Source organism: Salmo salar, chromosome ssa02 (assembly GCF_905237065.1).
Source record: "Salmo salar chromosome ssa02, Ssal_v3.1, whole genome shotgun sequence".
Taxonomy (NCBI): domain Eukaryota; kingdom Metazoa; phylum Chordata; class Actinopteri; order Salmoniformes; family Salmonidae; genus Salmo; species Salmo salar.
The window spans coordinates 34,312,805-34,334,288 of record NC_059443.1 but is presented as its reverse complement, the minus strand read 5'-3'; the positions used below and the strand labels follow the sequence as shown (position 1 = coordinate 34,334,288).

General features: G+C 42.4%; 1 pseudogene; it reads left to right on the top strand.

The window, feature by feature from the left end:
• The first annotated feature begins 2,954 nt into the window (after positions 1-2,954).
• On the top strand, positions 2,955-12,294 carry LOC123737021 (fucolectin-like; annotated as a pseudogene).
• Positions 12,295-21,484: the final 9,190 nt, after the last annotated feature.

Here is a 21,484-nt window from a genome sequence, read left to right as displayed (position 1 = left end):
GCTGTTCTTGGGTGCACCTAGTCGCCGGTTCTGCAACTCTCTGTGTTCTGAGTCTGTCCAGTGGCAGTTCCATCTCACGACCTAGCATGAGGGATGCCGGGGAGGCCTGTGTTGTTGTGTGTTTGCTTGCTCTGTAGTGCATTAGCGTTTGATTCAAAGCGGTTTGGAACGTGCACCCCTAGACCAGGTGCGCTCTGATGCCGTTCTTCAGCGTTTGGTTGAAGCGTTCCACCCCTCCGTTAGCTTGTGGGTTGTAGTAGGCCGTGCGGATGTGTTTGATTCCCTTGATGCTGAGATATGAGGAGAACTCGGCAGAGATTAGCTGGGGCCCACTGTCCGTGGTAAGGGTGAGGGGCAGGCCCCACCTTGTGAACAGGCTGTCTAGGATGTCCACGATGGCCTGTGCTGTGACAGTTCCGACAGGAACCACTTCTGGCCACTTAGAGTGGAGGTCATACACCACCACCAGGAAGCGCTGATGGTGAGGGACTGCGTGACCATGGATCTCGCCACAGATGTCCAGTTGGATGTGCTCCCAGGGGCGGGACGGCCATGCGAGAGGCTGCAGGGGGGGTGGGGCGGACTGTCCTGTTTTCCCACTGAGGAGGCATGCAGCACAATCCCTGACCAGGGCTTCAATGTCGTGGTCGATGCCTGGCCACCACACAAGGTCTCGACATCGCTGTTTGACCTTCACTATGCCCAAGTGCCCCTCGTGCGCCATGGATAGAACACGCGCACGCAGACCACTTGGGACCACAGTGCAAAACCCTCGAGAGACACAGACTTCTTCCCAGCAAGACAGTTCGTGCTTCACCCTGGCGAAAGTCGCCAGCTCTTCCGGCACGTGTGCTGGCCATCCAGTGCGTATGTAGGTGCGCAGGGTAGACAGTGTGGGATCCTGTTCCGATGCTTGCTTCAGCTCCTCCAGTGAGACGACTGACTGAAGAGGAGCGTAAAGCATTTGTACGAGCTCTGTTTCGTTGTCGTCTGGCAAGACGGTCGGAGTAGGAGCGTCAAAGGAGCGTGAGAGGAGGTCTGCCACCACGTTATCCCTCCCTGGAGTGAACTTCAGCTGATAGTCGTACTGTCTGAGGCGGTCGGCCCGTCTGTGCAGCCGAAGTGGCTTGTGGCCAGTTCCTGATGCCGACAGTAGCGTTGTGAGGGACTGGTGGTCGGTTCGGAGCGTGAACAAACGGCCATAGAGGTAGAGGTGCCACCTTTCGCACGCCCAGACACAGGCCAGTGCTTCTCGTTCGCCCACAGAGTACCGTTGTTCTGTGGGGCTCAGGGCCCTTGAGGCGAAGGCGACGGGCCTCTCAATGCCATTCTGCAGCTGTGAGAGGGCAGCTCCTAGTGCTCCAGCTGAGGCGTCACATGTGACAATGGTGGGGCAGACGGGGTCAAAGTGAGCCAAGACTGGGGCTGTGGTGAGCTGGCTCTTCAGTGAGCAGACCGCGTCTGAGCAGGCTGCCGTCCAGGCCCATGGCTCATCCTTCTTGAGGAGCTGGTGAAGGGGCGCTGTGGTCTGGGAGTAGTGGGGCAGAAACCGGAGGTAGTAGGCTGTCATGGCCAAGAATGATGCCACCTGAGAGGCTGAGGTCGGTTCCGGGATCCTGTGGACGGCTTCAATATTCGACATGAGTGGGGCAATGCCTTTGGCCGACAGGTGGAACCCCACAAACTCGACGGCTGGAGCTGCAAAGGTGCACTTTCCACCGTTAAGGGTCAGGTTGTTCTGCAGTAGAGCGCTGAATACTCTGTGGAGTCGATAATCATGGATGTGGAGGTCAGGACCGTGGACCACGATGTCATCCAGATAGACCGCCACCCCAGGTATTCCAGCGAGGATGGTGCTCATCACCTTCTGGAAGCAGCTGGGGGCGGAGTTAAGTCCAAAAGGCATGCGTGTATATCTGAACACGCCAGCATGTGTGACAAAGGTAGTGAGATCTCTGCTAGCTGCATGGAGGGGTACCTGAAGATAACCCTGACGAAGGTCAAGCTTCGTGAAGATCTTGGAGCCATGGAATTGTGCGGTCAGCTCCTCAGCTGTAGGCAACGGGTACTTATCCGGGACAACGGCCTTGTTCACAGCACGAAGATCCACGCAGGTCCGGATTCCACCTGACGTTTTGGTTGCAATGACTAAGTTTGAAATCCAGGGGGCAGCGTTGACTGGCTCAATGATGCCTGCATCCAACTGTGCCTGGAGATCTTTTGTGACGTCATCATGCAGTGCAAAGGGAATGCGCCGCAGGGGCTGCATGACTGGGGTCACTTCCGGATTCACTAGGGGCCTGTGAGTAAAGGCTGTGAGGCAGCCCAGTCCATCAAAAAGAGTTGGCCAGTTCTGTTGCCATGTGCAGGTAACCTGGTGGATAGCTGACCCACTGTCATCTCTCAGCGTGAATCCCAAGCCTGTGAAGAGGTCGAGGCCCAAGAGGTTGGCACCCCGCTTTGCAACATGAAATGTGAATGATGGCAGATGCTTGGTGCCGTAGTGTACTGGGACCTGGAGGGTGCCTACAATGTCTATCTTGGATCTACCGTACCCACACAGGGCAGTGGAGGGCTGTTGGAGTGGTAGGTGACTGAAAAACTTGTAGTAAGTGGCAAGGTTGAGCAATGACACCGCAGCGCCAGTATCCAGCAGCAAAGGCAAACCCACCTCACCCAGCTGCACAGTGCATGTCCTGAATGACACATGGTTGGTGGAGACAGTTCGAATTTCTGTGCGTTCATGTTGAGAGTGAGATGAAACTAAGGGCCTGTGCTGGGTGGAGCTAGTAGCTGGGGCAGAACGACACACTTTTGCAAAGTGATTGTATTTTGAACAGTTCTTGCATATTTTCCCACGGGCTGGGCAGTTTGAAGCCCTTGAATTGTGAGAGCTAGCCCCGCAGTTGCCACAGCTACTTCTGTTCGTTTGTCTGTGTGCCTGCTGCACGGGCATGCCGGTGTCTGTGTCCATGCAGCTATCAACGTGGGAGGCCATGCACAGCGCGTGATCGTTGTAGTGCGCCTGCTCGGGCTGAAGCTGCTGTGTGAGAATGGCTGGGGGCCGAGTGTATGCTGCAGGTCTGTCTGTTAGCATAGTAGAGCATTCCAACGCCGCTTCAACCTGGAGTGCTATTTTAATAGCTCCATCTAGTTGTAAATGATCCGATTCCAAAATCAGTTTCTCCCTTGTCTTTTCACATAACGTCCCCTCTATCAACTGATCCCTGATGATCTCGTCCTGAAGTGTCCCATAGTTACAAGAGCTAGCCAAATCCCTCAGATTAGCCACGTAGCTTTGAATGGACTCACCCGGCCGTTGGTGTCTCTTCCATAGCCGGTAGCGTCGGAGGAGCACTCGCTCTTTCCCGGCGAAGTGGTTCAGTAGGAGGCTGACTGCAGCAGTGAATGTAGGAGCCGATCCAAGCGCTCTGAAAATCCTTTGTCCCTCTGTACCGAGGCAGTGACGGAGCAGTGCTGTCCTCCGCTTGTCGGAGATTGTAGAAAAGTCCATAGCTTCGATATAAGTGTTAAAGCTATCAAGCCAGTTATTCCACGGGACTGGAGGTTCGCCAGGCACGGCGAGGAATGGTGCCGGCGGTGGTAAACTGAATTCAGCCATCTTCGTCGCCAATGTTATATCTAGCCTAGCTGTAGAAGAACGCACGTCTGCACGGTTTCACATTGTACATCACTCTGTCGTTTAATGACATGTGCCACTCATCCTGACAACCCATTCATCCATAAGGCAGCACACTGTCGTAAACCATAACAACGTACAGTATGACGTACAGCACGTCGTACCATACATAACAGTTAGTTCTATTAGCTATGTTGACTATGACATTAGCTAATATGGTGACAACGATGTAGGCTGTAGCGGTAAGCGGTTACGATATGGCTTGGATTTTTTTTTGCCTGGTCACAGACAGCTGATGTGTTGTGCACTAAAGTCCACAAGCGAATGGAAAAGGTGAGAAGAGGAGAGAGCGTAGATGCGATAAGGAATTATAAAACGAGCAAAGTGATCATGCTGTTTGTATGTGGCTGCTATGAAAGTGAACTGTCGAGCTCCCGAGGGGTGCAGCAGTCCAAGGCACTGCATCGCAGTGCTAGAAGCGTCACTACAGACCCTGGTTCGATCCCAGGCTGTATCACAACCAGCCATGATCGGGAGTCACACAATTGGCCCAGTGTCGTCTGGGTTAGGGGAGGGTTTGGCTCATCGAGCTCTAGAAACTCCTTGTGGTGGGCCGGGCTCCTGCAGGCTGACCTCTGTCTTCAGGTGCGGCTGGCGACCAGGTTAAGTGGGAGGGTGTTATGAAGTGCGGTTTTGGTGGGTCATGTTTTGGAGGATGCATGACTCGACCTTCACCTCCCGAGCCCGTTGGGGAGATGAAGTGATGAGACAAGATCGAAATTGGGGAGGAAAAGGGGTAAAATACAACATCAAAAAAGATATACAGTACCAGTCAAAAGTTTGGACACACTTACTCATTCAAAGGTTTTTCTTTATTTGTATTTTCTACATTGTAGAATAATAGTGAAGACATCACAACTATGAAATAACACATATGGAATCATGTAGTAACCAAAAGAAAGTGTTAAACAAATATTAAATATATATAAATATATTTATATTTGGTTCTTGAAAGTAGCCACCCTTTGCCTTGTTGACAGCTTTGCATACTCTTGGCATTTTCTCAACCAGCTTCATGAGGAATGCTTTTCCAACAGTCTTGAAGGAGTTCCCACATGCTTTTCCTTCACTCTGCGGTCCAACTCATCCCAAATCATCTCAATTGGGTTGAGGTCAGGTGATTGTGGAGTCCAGGTCATCTGATCGCAGCACCATCACTCGCCTTCTTGGTCAAATAGCCCTTACACAGCCTGGTGGTGTGTTTTGGGTCATTGTCCTGTTGAAAAACAAATGATAGTCCCACTGATGGGATTGCGTATCGCTGCAGAATGCTGTGGTAGCCATGCTGGTTAAGTGTGCCTTGAATTCTAAATAAATCACAGACAGTGTCACCAGCAAAGCACCCCCATACCACCTCCTCCATGCTTCACAGTGGGAACCGCACATGCGGAGATCATCGGTTCACCTACTCTGCGTCTCACAAAGACACGGTGTTTGGAACCAAAAATCTAAAATGTGCACTCATCAGACCAAAGGACAGATTTCCACCGGTCTAATGTCCATTGCTCGTATTTCTTGGCCCAAGCAAGTCCCTTCTTCTTATTGGTGTCCTTTAGTAGTGGTTTCTTTGCAGCAATTCGACCATGAAGGCCTGATACACGCAGTCTCCTCTGAACAGTTGATGTTAAAATGTGTCTGTTACTTGAACTCTGTGAAGCGTTTCATTGGGCTGCAATTTCTGAGGCTGGTAACTCTAATGAACTTATCCTCTGCAGCAGAGGTAACTCTGGGTCTTGCTTTCCTGTGGCGGTCCTCATGAGAGACAGTTTCATCATAGTGCTTGATGCTTTTTGTGACTGCACTTGAAGAAACATTCAAAGTTCTTGAAATTTTCCACATTGACTGACCTTCATGTCTTAAAGTAATGATGGACTGTCATTTCTCTTTGCTTATTTGAGCTGTTCTTGGCATAATATGGACTTGGTATTTTACCAAATAGGGCTATCTTCTTTATACCAACCCTACCTTGTCACAACACAAATGCATTAAGAAGGAAAGAAATTCCACAAATTAACTTTTAAGAAGGCACATCTGTTAATTGAAATGCATTCCAGGTGACTACTTCATGAAGCTGGTTGAGAGAATGCCAAGAGTGTGCAAAGCTGCCATCAAGGCAAAGGTTGGCTACTTTGATTTGTTTACACTTTTTTGGTTACTACACGATTACATATGTGTTATTTCATAGTTTTGATTTCTTCTCTATTATTATACAATATAGAAAATAGTAAAAATAAAGAAAACCCCTGGAATGAGTAGATGTGTCCAAACTTTTGACCGCCGATTCTTTTAAAAACATCTCTTAAACTGAAGCAAACGGAACGGGGATAAACATATCTGAATTTGGTAGGCAAGCGTGTGCAAGGCGGTATTGAATGTGTCACTGTCTGTCACCTTGATTACTCACATTTTTCTCTGGACCTGTGCACAAACTTTCATTCATAGGCTAGGTTGCAGCAACATCATGATGGGTATATGGGAAAATGTTGTATCATGTAGTCGCCTAAACCTATCAATGTTACATTGAGCTGGGTGACTAGAATATGAATGACAGTCATCCAATATGCTGTAACAGAAATACGGCCATGCTCATAAAAAAATACACGTCCTCCCTCATCTTAAACGGCACCGACTTCCACTGAGACATACAATATGTTGCCTGGTTCCTGTACATGCCCTTGAGATTCCATGTGTAGCAGTGTTAACAGCTACTCTGTAACACGTAACATACATGTAACATGTGAGGATGTGTCCTGTTATTCCCTTCCATAGCAATCTATATCCTGATTATTCAATTATACTGTCGTCTGTATAGCTCCATAAATTGGAATAATGTTTCAGTTATTTATCTCAAAGATTATGTCACCAGGTGGAAAGAAAAAAAGTCACGGGCTCAAGGTCTGCCTTAAGCATGCAGAGAGAAGCAGAGGCAGAGAACAAAAAGGACAGCTCTCAACATGTATTTTTATAAGGCATGGTTTTCAATCGTCACTGTTTTAGTAATCAAGTTTCAACACATAATCAATTTGTTTTCACAATTTGTTAGAACGCTTCACTTCTGTGTACTATTTTCTCTTTAATTGTAAGGCCAACGTTGCGGATCTGAAGGTATCCGCCCCAGCTTGTCCAGAGCTAAAGATCCATATCACATTCTGCGCATGTGTTTCTTTACCTCTACTTTACTCACACATTTTTGTGGTCACTCTCCCTTCACATTTCTCACTGTCAATTGTGAATGATAATTCTTAAAGTTTTAACAGTGAATCTGTCAGCAGCTGGTTTGGCTGAAATAGCCAAATCCACAAATTTTAAGGGGTGTCCACATACTTTTGTATAAATAGTGTACATGTAAGCCCTTCATATATAGGCTATGTGCAGCACTTCGTTTAATCTGAAAAAAGTAATCTTCTGCTCAACAGATGGCTAAATCGGTCCTCTAATACAGGGCTAGTAAAGGCCTAGTGAACTACTTTTGTAGCACCCTCAGCATCCCTACTTCCTGTGGCTATGACACTACCTCCCCCAGTAAAACTAATCCTGTGCTAATAAGGCTATAGGCTACTCATGGCGATGGCTGATAGGCTATTGCCATGAAGAGCACATCTCAAGATGATCTACTTCAAATTGGGATTTGTTGAGAATAACTCATTTCTACAGACAGATCAAGTCAAAGTTTATTTGTCTCGTGCACCGAATACAACAGGTGTAGACCTTACAGTGAAATGCTTACTTACAAGCTCTAACCAACAGTGAAGTTTTTAAGTAAAAAAAATAGGTATTAGGCAAACAATATAAGTAAAGAAAACTGTAAAATGACAGTGAAAAATAACAGTAGCGAGGCTATATACAGGTGGTACCGTTGCAGAGTCAATGTGCAGGGGCACCGGTTAGTCGGGCGAATTGAGGTAATATGTACATGAATGTATAGTTAAAGTGACTATGCATAGACAAGGGATACAAGGTATATGTTATGGTGTGGGGTGCATTTTCCTGGCATGGTTTAGGTCCACTTGTAGAATCTATGCCATGGCGCATTGAAGCTGTTCTGGCAGCTCATGGTGGCCCAACACCCTTTTAAACACTTTATGTTGGTGTTTCCTTAAGATACCTGTAAATGCTTTTTATAAAACTTAATCCAGTTATTTTTTTAAATAAACTATTGATCCTGTGGCAAAATTATGCTTTCTGGTGTATTTTGAACATTGAGAGCAGGCACCTGTGGTTGTATAAAAAAGAAATAATAATAATAATAATAATAATAATAATAATGATAATAATAATACAGCTTGGGCCCAGCCCCACTCACACAATTGACCAGTCACATTTATTTATTATACAGTTTATTTTCTTATTTTTATTCATCAGTTACCCAATCAAGGCAGTGTCCCTCAGTTACCCACATGGGCCCCCTACCTCCTCTCCCCATCTGCTAAGCAGCAGCAGGCGGTCTACACTCATGGAGAGTCTTCCTGTGGTTGGTGATTGCAGTGAAAAAATGTATAATATATACAGGTTATATTTTCCTTAATAAAAATAAAATGCTATCGGTAAGTCCCTGAATTAATCCGTCCCTGTTTGTCAATCACAGAGAGGCATATAAACCATGTGATTCTATGTTTAGCAGAGATCTTCTTTGTATAAAGTGGTCTGAGGCAGGAGTTAGATTATGAGTGTTTTCAAGTGCAGCGTTAATAATGATGGTTTGGGGAAACAGCTTGGATATTTAACGATGCTCATCCAAAAGATTCTAACCATGAACTTTAAGCCTTAAGATGTTTTTGGGAAACCGTGCCCTGATCATTAGTTAAAGGGTCTGTATATCTCCATAAATTGGAATCATGTTTTAATTATTTATCTCAATTATTGGTCATGATTACCAAATGATTACTCAATGAATAATAAAAACTATTTCCAGCAGTCAAATGACCAAATCAACCTCGTTTGGCCTTATGGGAGGAATGTTATTAATATTTTTTATAATTTCATAAATAATACTTTTTTTAATGATAAATGCTGTGTTTCTATGTCAAACAGATATTTTTTTTTGTATTTCAGTCTTCTGTGAAGTGTAATATTGGAATGTAAACTCAACATTTTATACATTTCAACTCTATATCTGACATTGTACAGGTGTTTTCTTTCTTAAACCCATAACCATGTGTGTGAGGTGTATACTTTTGTTTCAAAGTACCTTTGTGACTACCAGGAAACACTCTACGTGACCCTGATTTAGCCCATTGCAGTAAAAGTTAAAACCACGTTTGGTACGTTTTACATGTAGAAAACAGCAAATATGACAAGTTCATTGACTTGGTGACTGGTGTATAAATACCTCTGTCCAATCCAGTTGGGCTAATCTTTACCTACATCAACATCAGCGGTGAAGGTAAGAGGATTTTACATTATTAATACGTCACCTTTTGAATTGTTCTAAATGTTCTAGCTGAGACATCATCACTGAAGTCTCTTTTTCCACTATTCTGTTTTTGCCTTTATGTTATTTTGCATGTATATACTGCCAATGTGATATTCTGACTTATTTTTCATTATATTAATAAAGAAATCCTCACCACAACCATAGTGATAATGCATCCTTTGCTGCCAAATACTATACGTGTAATAATTTATTTTTGTGATTTTTTTTCACACAGTAAACATTGCACATTCTCCTGTTTTTCTGAATCAGAAAAGCCCATTTGTACATAACACCTTTATGAAATCTTATGACACAACGCTGTTTTACTTATTACAACCTTGTGTTGTTTTGATGGAATTGAGTGCTGCGTCTGTATACTGTGGCTGCACTCTTCCTACCATAAACTCTCTACTGACTTTCTCTGCCTCCCCTCCAGGATGATGAGACAGGCCATGTTCTTCCTCTTGCTGGCTCTTCTAGGAACGCCTACTGGTGCCATTGTTCCAAGTAAACACTTCCTCTTGTTGTTATCCATATGATGCCCCTCATATTGACAGGAAAAGGCCTATAGTTAAACAGTAAAAGTGGTATCAGTTCTCTTGTCTTGTTTAATTTATGACACACAGGTAACATAAACAATCCGTATCACACACAAATAACAAACAATTATACCCTCCTGCAGAAAACCTTGCTTTGCATGGAAAAGCTACCCAGTCAAGCCTTATTGAGAATCCGTGGGCAGCTTTTGGTCATGCCTATAATGACATTGATGGGAATCACAATGCAAATTTTGACTTACTGCCACTGACTCTGAGACTAACCCCTGGTGGAGAGTGGACCTGCTTGATACCTACATAGTCACCTCCATCACCGTCACCAACAGAGGGGATGCTGTTCCTGAGAGGATCAACGGGGATGGAGATCCGCATTGGTAATTCTGTAGACGATTGCATTCCAAATCCTCTGTGAGACAAGATGTAAAAACAAAAAGATGTACAATGTGTTGCTACTATTTATATACTTGTAAAGTTAAATTAGTGAGAACAGTATACATTCTGTGCATAAAAAAACCCATGCAGGCCGGACAGAGAATCAAGCAATGCTAGTGAAAAGCTTAACCCCACTCACAGGTTACCACCAGACCAGTTGTAGATATCAGCATATGTACGTTGTTAATTTAGTTAAAAAAAAGTTAAATAGCATGTGATGCAGTATCTTGACAGAGGTCAGTAAAAACCCATTTCTGTCTCCAGTGCTGACACAATTGCCTCTCTTCAAGCCGACAGTACTACTAACTTGGCCTTTGACCCAGGCTTCATAGGACGTTATGTGACTGTGGTTCTACCAGGAGAGAAAAGACTTCTGACACTCTGTGAAGTGGAGGTTTATGGCTACCTTGCCCCAACCGGTCAGAACTTATATTCATATATTTCATATATACTGTGCCTTCGGAAAGTATTCAGACCCCTTTACTTTTTCCACATTTTGTTAGGTTACAGCCTTATTCTAAAATTGATTAAATAGTTTTCCCCCCTCATCGATCTACTACACACTATACCCCATAATGACAAAGCAAAATCAGGTTTTTAGAAATGTATTTATTATAAATAAAAAACAGATATCACATTTAGATAAGTATTCAGACCCTTTACTCAGTACTTTGTTGGAGCACCTTTGGCAGCAATTACAGCCTTGAGTCTTCATGGGTATGACTTGCCTAGTTAAATAAAGGTTAAATGTAATCACATTTAAATAAAAAATGTAATCACACAACAAGCTTGGCACACTTGTATTTGGGTAGTTTCTCCCATTCTTCTCGAGTCTCATGGCAAAGGGTCCGAATACTTATGTAAATAAGGTATTTCTGTTTTTTATTACATTTGCAAACATTTCTAAAAACCTGTTTTTGCTTTGTCATTACTTGTTTATATATTTTTTTATTTAACTTTTAACTAGGCAAATCAGTTAAGAACAAATTCGTATTTTACCATGACGGACTACACCGGCCAAAGCCGGACGACACTGGGCCAGTTGTGCGCCGTCCTATGGAACTCCCAATCACAGCAGGGTTGTGATACATCCTGGATTTGACCCAGAGTGTCTGTAGTGATGCCTCAAGCACTGAGATGCAATGCCTTAGACCGCTGCGCCACTCAGGAACCCCAAGTTGGGTAATGTGTGGAGCTATAACCATATTACTTCATTTATCCTGCCTAATTTACTTAATGGGTATCTTAAATGGGCAATCTGCAATTGGTACATACATTTTTAAATTAACAATTTATAACCATTGATTCTTGAAGTATATCACTCATAAATACCTCATGAGCTTTTAGTTCAACTGTCATCAGAACCCAAAATATAAACTTGTTTTGCTCCAATGTTTGTAAACAATGTAGATGTAAACAAACACTGTAAGGTCTCAAAACATTTTTAAAACTATCATTTTGATATCATGGTTTGTCACGATTGTCGTAAGGAGTGGACCAAAACGCAGCGGGAAAATGTATAGTCATCTTCTTTTTTTATTTGAAGAAGTAAAACAAAATAAACACGTATACAAAACAAACGACTCCAAACAGTCCCGTCAGGTGCAACAAACACTAAACCAGAAAATAACTACCCACAAACCCCCATAGAACAAACACCCCTATAAATAGGACCTTCAATCAGAGGCAACGAGAAGCAGCTGCCTCCAATTGAAGGTCAACCCAGTAAACACTACATAGAAATAGACCAACTAGAAATAACATAGAAATACACTAACATAGAACATAACCCAAACAACCCCGAAACACCCTAAACAAACACCCCCTGCCACGCCCTGACCAAACTACAATAACAAACAGCCCCTTTACTGGTCAGGACGTGACATGGTTAGTCAGTCCTTGCATCCATAGCTCTGCCTACGAATTTGAAAGAAGTTAAATTAATCCTGCCTCATCCCTCAGTTTTTTACCAAAACAGTGTCGGGGTGTCTGCTTCGTTATTTAGCCCCTATCTCTGGGAATTTAAAGCACCCATCTGCAGTTCAAACAATATCCATTTAGAATTGAGCAGAAATTGCTATCAGAAGTTGCTATAGTAGTTTGTTTCTGTTTTATCCTGCAGGTGTGCTGTGATCTCCTCTATCCCAGGTGGCAATTCAAGCACCTTCCAGTGTAACGGCATGGAGGGTTGATATGTCAATATGGTCATTCCAGGGAGGAAGGAGTATCTGACCTTGTGTGAGGTGGAGGTGTACGGATCACCCCGTAGGGGACATTTAACTAAAATCAGATCATTAAGTATTAACAGCACCCTGCAATGTTTTTAATATTGTCAACAAAACAATTCATATTTGTGTTAATTATCAAAAATGTGTATTTACTTTAAGTATACAAAAACTAATATGGTACAGATTTCGGTAATTTCTTCTTGAACACTGTTTTGGGACATTTTGGTATAAATTGTCAACATTTTTTAAAGAGTAACTTTATTATGTATCCTAACTATTGGTCAGATTGTAATCATTCATACTTAGAAATACATATAATGCTGTAACACTATTGCTATTATGTTAAAATGAATTAAAGGTGAAATCTTGGATCTGGAATGTTTCCATTATGTATTTGGTTGTTTGTGTTTGTAGTCTGTAAATAGGTCCATTTTGGCCTCTGTACAATAATCCACTCTTTGCCACATCCTGTTCCTCTAAAGTTGTAACCCTATCTTCTACTTCTACTAATCATTAGGGCCCGAACTTATTGTCTACAAGCCGCTGATGTGGACCTTTGGAACATCTACATTTTAAAAAGTCTAATAAAATCCATGTAATATAGCCTACACCTTCACAATAAATCCATGATTTATTTTAGACAGGTCTAAAGAAACATGATATGAAGAAAATGTAGTCTATTTCAGAAGAACAGAATAGCATACTCTGAGTTGTCCTTATGTTAGGTCCTGATTTGGCTATGCCATATGGCTGTGGACTACACTAGTTTATTCCGCAGACAAGATTTGCTTAGAATTAAGTGGCATTATTTTACATGATTTAATAGTATGAAGAATAAAATTGAATAAAATAGGAAGGATATTTGCCCCTAATTATTTCCGGAGTGCACACATACTGTCACGTCCTGACCATAGTAAGATGTTATTTTCTATGGTAGAGTAGGTCAGGGCGTGACAGGGGGTGTTTTGTGTTTTTGTAGGTTTTGTAGTTCTATGTTTAGGGTCTAGTTTTCTATTTCTATGTTTTTTTGGGGGGATGATCTCCAATTAGAGGCAGCTGGTCCTCGTTGTCTCTAATTGGAGATCATACTTAAGTAGGTTTTTTTTTCTACCTGTGTTTGTGGGTAGTTGTTTTGTATTCGTTACCTGACGGAACTGTTGGCTTTTCGTTTTTGTTTCTTTTTGTTCTAGTGTTTCATTGTTTAATAAATTCATAATGAGCAATCAACACGCTGCGCTTTGGTCCCCTCTCTATGACAGCCGTTACACATGCGGCTATTCTGTGTTGAGCTTTAACAAAGAAACATGTCCTCCTTGATTCTTCATTTAGAGTATGCAATTTTAGTTGTGATGCAAACATTAGGCTACTTGTTTTTCAATGCATTCTAAGGCTGCATGGTGCTACTCTAATGATGATTTGAAGTTGCATGAAAGGCATGAGCTCTGTTTCTTGCGCAGGCTGCACACTTTTCATCAGTCTCTTACTCACAATTTGACAAGCGTGTGATAATATTCTCACATCTTTTTTACTCAACCTTTATTTAACTAGGAAAGTCAGTTTAAGAACCCATTCTTATTTAGAATGACAGCCTACCCCGGACGACGCTGGGCCAATTGTGCGGCGCCCTAGGGGACTCCCAATCACAGCTGATTGTGATAGAGCTTGGATTTGAACCAGGGTGTCTGTAGTGATGCCACCAGCACTGAGATGCAGTGCCTTAGACCGCTGCAACACTCGGAAGCCCAGAAATCAGATTATTCATAATTTAATCTGGTCTTTACATATACCCTGCTAATATATGTGTAGAGTTATTTTTGATTTAGAACGGCCCACAAAGAATATATTTAAAATGGAAGCATAGGCGACGCATCCATAAGGCTAGGGGAAGCTTTTCCTAAATTAAATTGAGTTAAATTGCCAAAATTACATAGCCTAATTAGCCTACTGCTGTCTATACAGAAATAAATAAAACCATTCAAAATAGGCTACTAAAGCATGATTAGGCCACAAAGGATCATTAGCTAAAATCACATTGCTTACAGTCAGAAGGAAAGGCAGCGCGTGCAATTTGGGTAGATTATTGTTGAATTGCAACTGTCTGTGAAAAGTAGAGGCCAAACCAGGCATACTGCAATATTTCAAAATACAATCATAGGAAAAGCAAATGGTTATTGCTGTAAAGAGAAGACAATGAAAATACTTGTGTATTTTAGTTATCAAAATGCTCAACTTTATTGAGCGAACAACAGTAGGCCTATAGCCTTTCTTATTAGTACCAGCAGAGAGCATAAGCAATATCCCTGTGAGTGGGCACTGCGCATATTCACTGTTTATCATTGTTGGGTCAGTGCTACTTAAAAATGTGTTTTTTGCACAATCATTTCCTCCTCCAGTTTAGAGAGACATCATATTCTTATTTGCATCTCTGACCAAGAACCTGATGGTCACTGACAGAGCTCTAGAGTTCCTCTGTGGAGATGGGAGAACCTTCCAGAAGGACAACCATCTCTGCAGTACTCGAACAATCAGGCCTTTGTGGTAGAGTGGCCAGATGGAAGCCACTCCTCAGTAAAAGGCACATGACAGCCCGCTTGGAGTTTGCCAAAGGGCATCTAAAGACTATCAGACTATGAGAAACAAGATTCTCTGGTCTGATGAAGCCAAGATTGAACTCTTTGGCCTGACTGCCAAGCGTCACATCTGGAGGAAACCTGGCACCATCCCTATGGTGAAGCATGGTGGTGGCAGCATCATGCTGTGGGGATGTTTTTCAGTGACAGGGACTGGGATTCTAGTCAGGATTGAGGGAAAGATGAACGGAGCAAGGTACAGAGAGATTCTTGATGAAAACCTGCTCCAGAGCGCTCAGGACCTCAGACTGGGGAAAAGGTTCACCTTCCAACAGGAGATCAACCCTAAGCACACAGCCAAGAGAACACCGGAGTGGCTTTGGGACAGTGTCCTTGAGTGGCCCAGAGCCCGGACTTGAACCCGATCGAACATCTCTGGAGAGAACTGAAAATAGCTGTGCAGCAACACTCCCCATCAAACCTGACAGAGCTTGAGAGGACCTGCAAAGAAGAACGGGAGAAACTCCCCAAATACCAAGCCAGTTGCGTCATACCCAAGAAGACTCGATGCTGTAATTGCTGCCAAAGGTGCTTCAACAAAGTCCTGAGTAAAGGGTCTGAATACTTAGCAATTTCTAAAAACCTGTTTTTGCTTTGTCATTATGGGGTGTTTTATGTAGATTGATGAGGGGTGAAAAACGATTTAATAAATGTTTGAATAAAGCTGCAATGTAACAAAATGTGGAAAAAGTCAAGGGGTCTGAATATTTTCTGAAGGCACTGTATATAGGTAGGAGGTACCGAATATAATTTTTGGTGAGTTTGGACATTTCAAGCAAATGTGAACAAAAGACATTGCGCATGTGAACAAAGTTATGAGGCATGCTTGTCTGAAGGAAGAACAGCATGTGTACACGCTGTGCCTGTGTGGAGTCTGGAGTTGCTAGGGAAACGGGCCTGCCTGCCTGCTCTGCTAAAAGAAGAGGGAGGAGCAGATGGGCCAAGAGTGGAGAGGAGAAAAAAACACTAGAAAATAAAGCACTGGCAGCTTTACAGATAACTCATCCAAAGGGCTTTGACTTCTCTAACACGGCAGATAGCAAACACTATATGATGCCCTGTCTCCTTATTAATTCAGCCACATGCTTAGATAACTAGCAAGTTAAACTTAGTTAATTAATGCAGAATTCTGAACTTTTCAGAGTAGAAAAAAACAAAAGGCATAACAAATTATCTAAAATGATTGTTATTGTAATTTCTGCTTGGCACCAGACTCATTTTGTGCTTCAGTTGCGAAGGTGGTTCCGAAGGTGGTTCCTCTCCCTGTACAGGCGGCGCTCGGCGGTCGGCGTCGCCGGCCTACTAGTCATCACCGATCCCTTTTTCCTTTTCCGTTTGTTTTGTCTGTGGTGCTTTCACACCTGTTTTTCATTTGCCTTAATTTCTGTTTGTATAATTACCCCTGTTTGCCTGCCTAGGTTTGTGCGGGATTGTTCTTGTGATGTTGTTCACTAAGGTTGTGCCTTATTGGTTCTCACGTATTATACATAGTGTATAAGTTTAGGAGCGTTGTGTTTTGTTTCCCTCCTTCTGTTTTGGTATTGTACCTGACCTGTATGTTTGTGGGACTTGCCTATTAAATACGCATCTCGGACATCTCTGCTCTCCTGCACTTGACTCCTTCACCTACCTCTACACAATCCCGTCACACCGATTCCACTGTCTCATCTGAATGTCATAAAATTCTTGGTTATTTGAACAAACCCTGGCATAAATTATGAATCAGCAATATACAAATTCGCTTAATTATTTATTTACTAACTAACTAAATAATCACAGAAATACATAACAAACAAACAGGTTACTAACAATGATAGGAAAGTCCCTAGTGGGCTAAGCCGATATGATGGCTTGGTAGACAAAGGGAAGGGGGTGTGGACTGAGAAAGAGCGGGAAAGACAAATGGATTCATTACACACAGTCTATAATTAGATTAATTGAAATGCTAATCCTTTGCCCATAAAAAGACGCTAATTTGAAAATAAATTGCAATTTATATTTACACCCGTATGCCGTTGTTGTCCGGTCCATCTGCTGGAGAGTTCATCAGAGTCTCTCTGGTTGCGTTTCCCCGAAGATCAAAGTCTTCATGGTGGTTAGTAGAATGAATACTTCAGAGTACCATTCGGGAATGTTCTCATAGAATAGATGTTTCGGCGGTTGTCTGTATTCTCGTCCTAGGTTTACGTAATTTCTAGCTGCAGACTAATACTTCGTGTTGTTGAGAATTTGTCCCTTCTGTAGTGAATCGATAGTCTCAGAGTTTAATCATTTCCAGCCGTGTAGCCAATGCTCCACATGGTATAGTCTTGTCCTTTGGTAGAGTCGTAGTTTAAACCACTTCGCACACCAGCGTCACTCGGAATGTTTTGGTCTTAGAAAGTCAACCATTTGCAACCTTAGCTTACACCTGGGTTTGCGTGGTCTAGTGTGAATTTCATCAGGAGTGGGTTTTATACGTTTCAGTAGAAAAGGGCGGTCCATGACGTCTAATGTGATGTCTGGGCTCACGGGGGTGTGGCCACTGACTAGTTCATCTTTATATGAAAATCCATACTCTCATTTAGAAGGCTAAAATCACATTACATCTTTTCACAAATAGTTTCATTTTTAATCACATACGTTTCACAATATTTAGATGTAAACCTGACAGCTGGGAATTGTACACTTTAAGAGATACCGTTATGTGTGTTTCCGGTCCTTCATGAGATCACCAAATGAAACACACTCATCATAACTGTCCCTTAAGTGTCCATGGACTATTAGCAATATTGTTTAATTCTCCCATTTTGGGGATTAGGAGTTTGGCCAAGTCTCTGTTCTGGGAGATACTGCATAGCAGTTTCTACCCGGTATTTACGACCTGAGGTAATACTTTCCTTCAGTCCCTCTTATGTACTGCCTTCCTAAGGTTCACAAATCATGAGAGAAGCCCCCTGGACAGCCTATTGTAGCATGCAATGACAGTTTAACTGAACCTATTTCCCATTATGTTGACCGGATCCTATACGTCCTATAGTGGTGCAATTGCCCTCATTCTTGGAAGACATGGGCAATTTCATTAAACAACTATCTGAACTTGAAATTGGGGATGGCTATTTGGATATCTCTCATCACCCTAGATGTTGTTTCCTTACATACTAATGTACCACATGACAAAGGACTGGAGGCTTTAAAGTTATTTTTGGAACGAAGAGGGGACACAACGGCCTCTAAATAACTATTTTTTGTTTGAAGACTGTTACTATTTACAAAAACAGGGAGAGGCTATCGGCTCCATTTTCTCTCCTGGATATGCATGTCTATTGTGGGTTATCTGGGAGAAAAGTTCAATTGGCACATTAACCCTTTCTCCCAACATATATTTATGTGGAAAATATATATTGATGATGTGTTTCTCATTTGGAATGGTCCCCTCAATGTCTTTGATGATTTTCTTGCTCACCTTAATGATATGGTTCAATCTATCAAGTTTACAGCAGAGATTATTCATAGCAAGATATCCTACCTTGAAACCCTTGTGCGCCTTCACTCAGGGTCTTTGTCCACTACTTTGTACACAAAGCCCACAGACAACAACAGTATCCCACATTTCTGAAGAAGGGATTACCAATCACACCATTTCTGAGACTGAAGTGCAGTTGTACTACTAAAAACAGACTGAAAACGAGGCTATGCAAATGTATAGACAGTTTTAGGCCCGCTCATACCCGAAAGAAAGGCTTGATGATGCTCTCAGTAGACTACGGCCCATTGATGAAACCTAAAAGTAAATAAATAAAAAAATCATGAATGTGTCTGCACTACTACATATTATCCTTTGAGTGATGACGTAAGGGAGCTGATCCTGCTTGCCAAGATACTTTATCTGATCCTCCTCTTAATTCACACTACAGGGCTAGGAATGTCAGGGACACTCATGTCTCCCCTATAAGAAATGACAGAAGACTAGACGACTGACTTCTACCACTGTCCTAGTCGTGCTGCATGTAGGGATTCCTGTAAAAAAGTGAGCGTATTCAGCAGCTCTGCCGCTGGCAAACAATACACTATCAAACAGTTCCTCACACGCAGCTCTTCTAACGTCATATACCCTATCTTTTGTCCAAGCAATAAGCAATATGTGGGCAAAACCTGTAGACCGATACGAACATGTATAATTGTAATTGTACTATACAGCAGATAAAACGTTCACGTAGGGGTGGCCATCTTGAATCAAGTCTTCTCCAGACAGAATGCAGGTGGATGTCCTATTTAAAAACTCTACACACATCAGGCATGAATGAAGAATTGTCATGGAAGTGTTTCCTGGAACTGGTTTATTGCCACGTATTAGTGTTCGATACCCCCATCTAGTGGTGTCTCTAACTTTCTACTCTTACAATCATGTGTTATTTATTCTGCGGAAACGTTCACATGGTACTGTATATGTATAAGCAAGAATTGATTGTTTCCCTGTCTGCTTTTGTATATTTCGTGTATCATTTAGATAATGCATTCTATTGTACTAGGTACTCGTTTATAGATTTTTATGATGTATTTTCTTGCCCAATCATGTGAGATATGCAATTACCATTGAAATAGAAACCAGGTGTTTGTGCTGACAATTTACACTGATGGCCTGAGTCCGAATCATTTGTGTTTTGTTTTCATATTTTATTTATGCACATTCTTGCACTATAATATATTATTTGGGCACCATGATGGTTCAATAAACATCTTTGTTTTACATTCAAGCCTCAGTTTTGGATTTAGTCCTGTTTACGATATTGTGTACATCTTTATTTCTTCCAGTATTCTTATTTTGACTCCTACGCACCTGGAACAGACACTTTTCAGTAGTAAGGACCTTAAAAGAGCGCAGACGGATTTGCAAAAAAAAGCATAATTTACATGTGTGGCTGCCAGCCAAATAGTGTTGCACTTCTGTTGTCATCTGATCAACATTAGATTTTCTGCCGAATGTGTTGCACTAATGTATTTTCTGTGAATAACTATAGTTACACATGCCTAATGACTTCAGTGAAGCAAAAAAAACAACAACACAGTTGACATTCAATATAAAACATGACCCCTGTCAATACATAGCTGGACTCACCTGCTCCTGCTTTCTCCCATTGCGCTATTTACAGACAAACACGTGACTCGCTCAACTGTTCTGGGTAACTTTGGTAAGCTTCATAATGTAAAATAATATGACAGGTGAAATGAAGAACGCGATCTGCTTCATCTCAAATGCATGCTTTTCAACCGTTCGCTGCCTGCACCCGCCCGCCTGACTAGCATCACCACCCTGGACGGTTCTGACTTAGAATATGTGGACCACTACAAATACCTAGGTGTCTGGTTAGACTGTAAACTCTCCTTCCAGACTCATATTAAACATCTCCAATCCAAAATCAAATCGAGAATCGGCTTTCTATTTCGCAACAAAGCCTCCTTCACTCACGCCGCCAAACTTACCCTAGTAAAACTGACTATCCTACCGATCCTCGACTTCGGCGATGTCATCTACAAAATAGCTTCCAATACTCTACTCAGCAAACTGGGTGCAGCCTATCACAGTGCCATCCGTTTTGTTACCAAATCACCTTATACCACCCACCACTGCGACCTATATGCTCTAGTTGGCTGGCCCTTGCTACATATTCGTCGCCAGACCCACTGGCTCCAGGTCATCTATAAGTCTATGCTTGGTAAAGCTCCACCTTATCTCAGTTCACTGGTCACAAAACAACACTCACCCGTAGCACACATTCCAGCAGGTATATCTCACTGATCATCCCCAAAGCCAACACCTCATTTGGCCGCCTTTCCTTCTAGTTCTCTGCTGCCAGTGACTGGAACGAATTGCAAAAATCGCTGAAGTTGGAGACTTTTATTTCCCTCACCAACTTTAAACATCAGCTATCTGAGCAGCTAACCAATCGCTGCAGCTATACATAGTCCATCTGTAAATTGCCCACCCAATCTACTTACCTCATCCCCATACTGTTTTTATTTTATTTACTTTTCTCCTCTTTTGCACACCAGTATCTCTACATGCACATCATCATATGCTCATTTATCACTCCAGTGTTAATCTGCTAAGTTGTAATTATTCGCTCCTATGGCCTATTTATTGCCTACCTCCTCATGCCTTTTGCACACACTGTATATAGACTTTCTTTTTTCTACTGTATCATTGACTTGTTTATTGTGTTATTGGCTTGTTTATTGTTTACTCCATGTGTAACTCTGTGTTGTTGTCTGTGTCACACTGCTTTGCTTTATCTTGGCCAGGTCGCAGTTGTAAATGAGAACTTGTTCTCAACTTGCCTACCTGGTTAAATAAAGGTGAAATAAAAATAAATAAATAATAAATAAATTAAAACTCCTAATGTATTGCACAAGTTGACTGCAGGTACTTACTTAACCCTCCTATTATGTTGCGGGTGAATTTGCCCCGTTTCCACTTTTGAGTTGTCTAAAATACTAGTTAACCTCTCTTTTTCTCCATGAAATTAAATTACTTTTCCTCATTT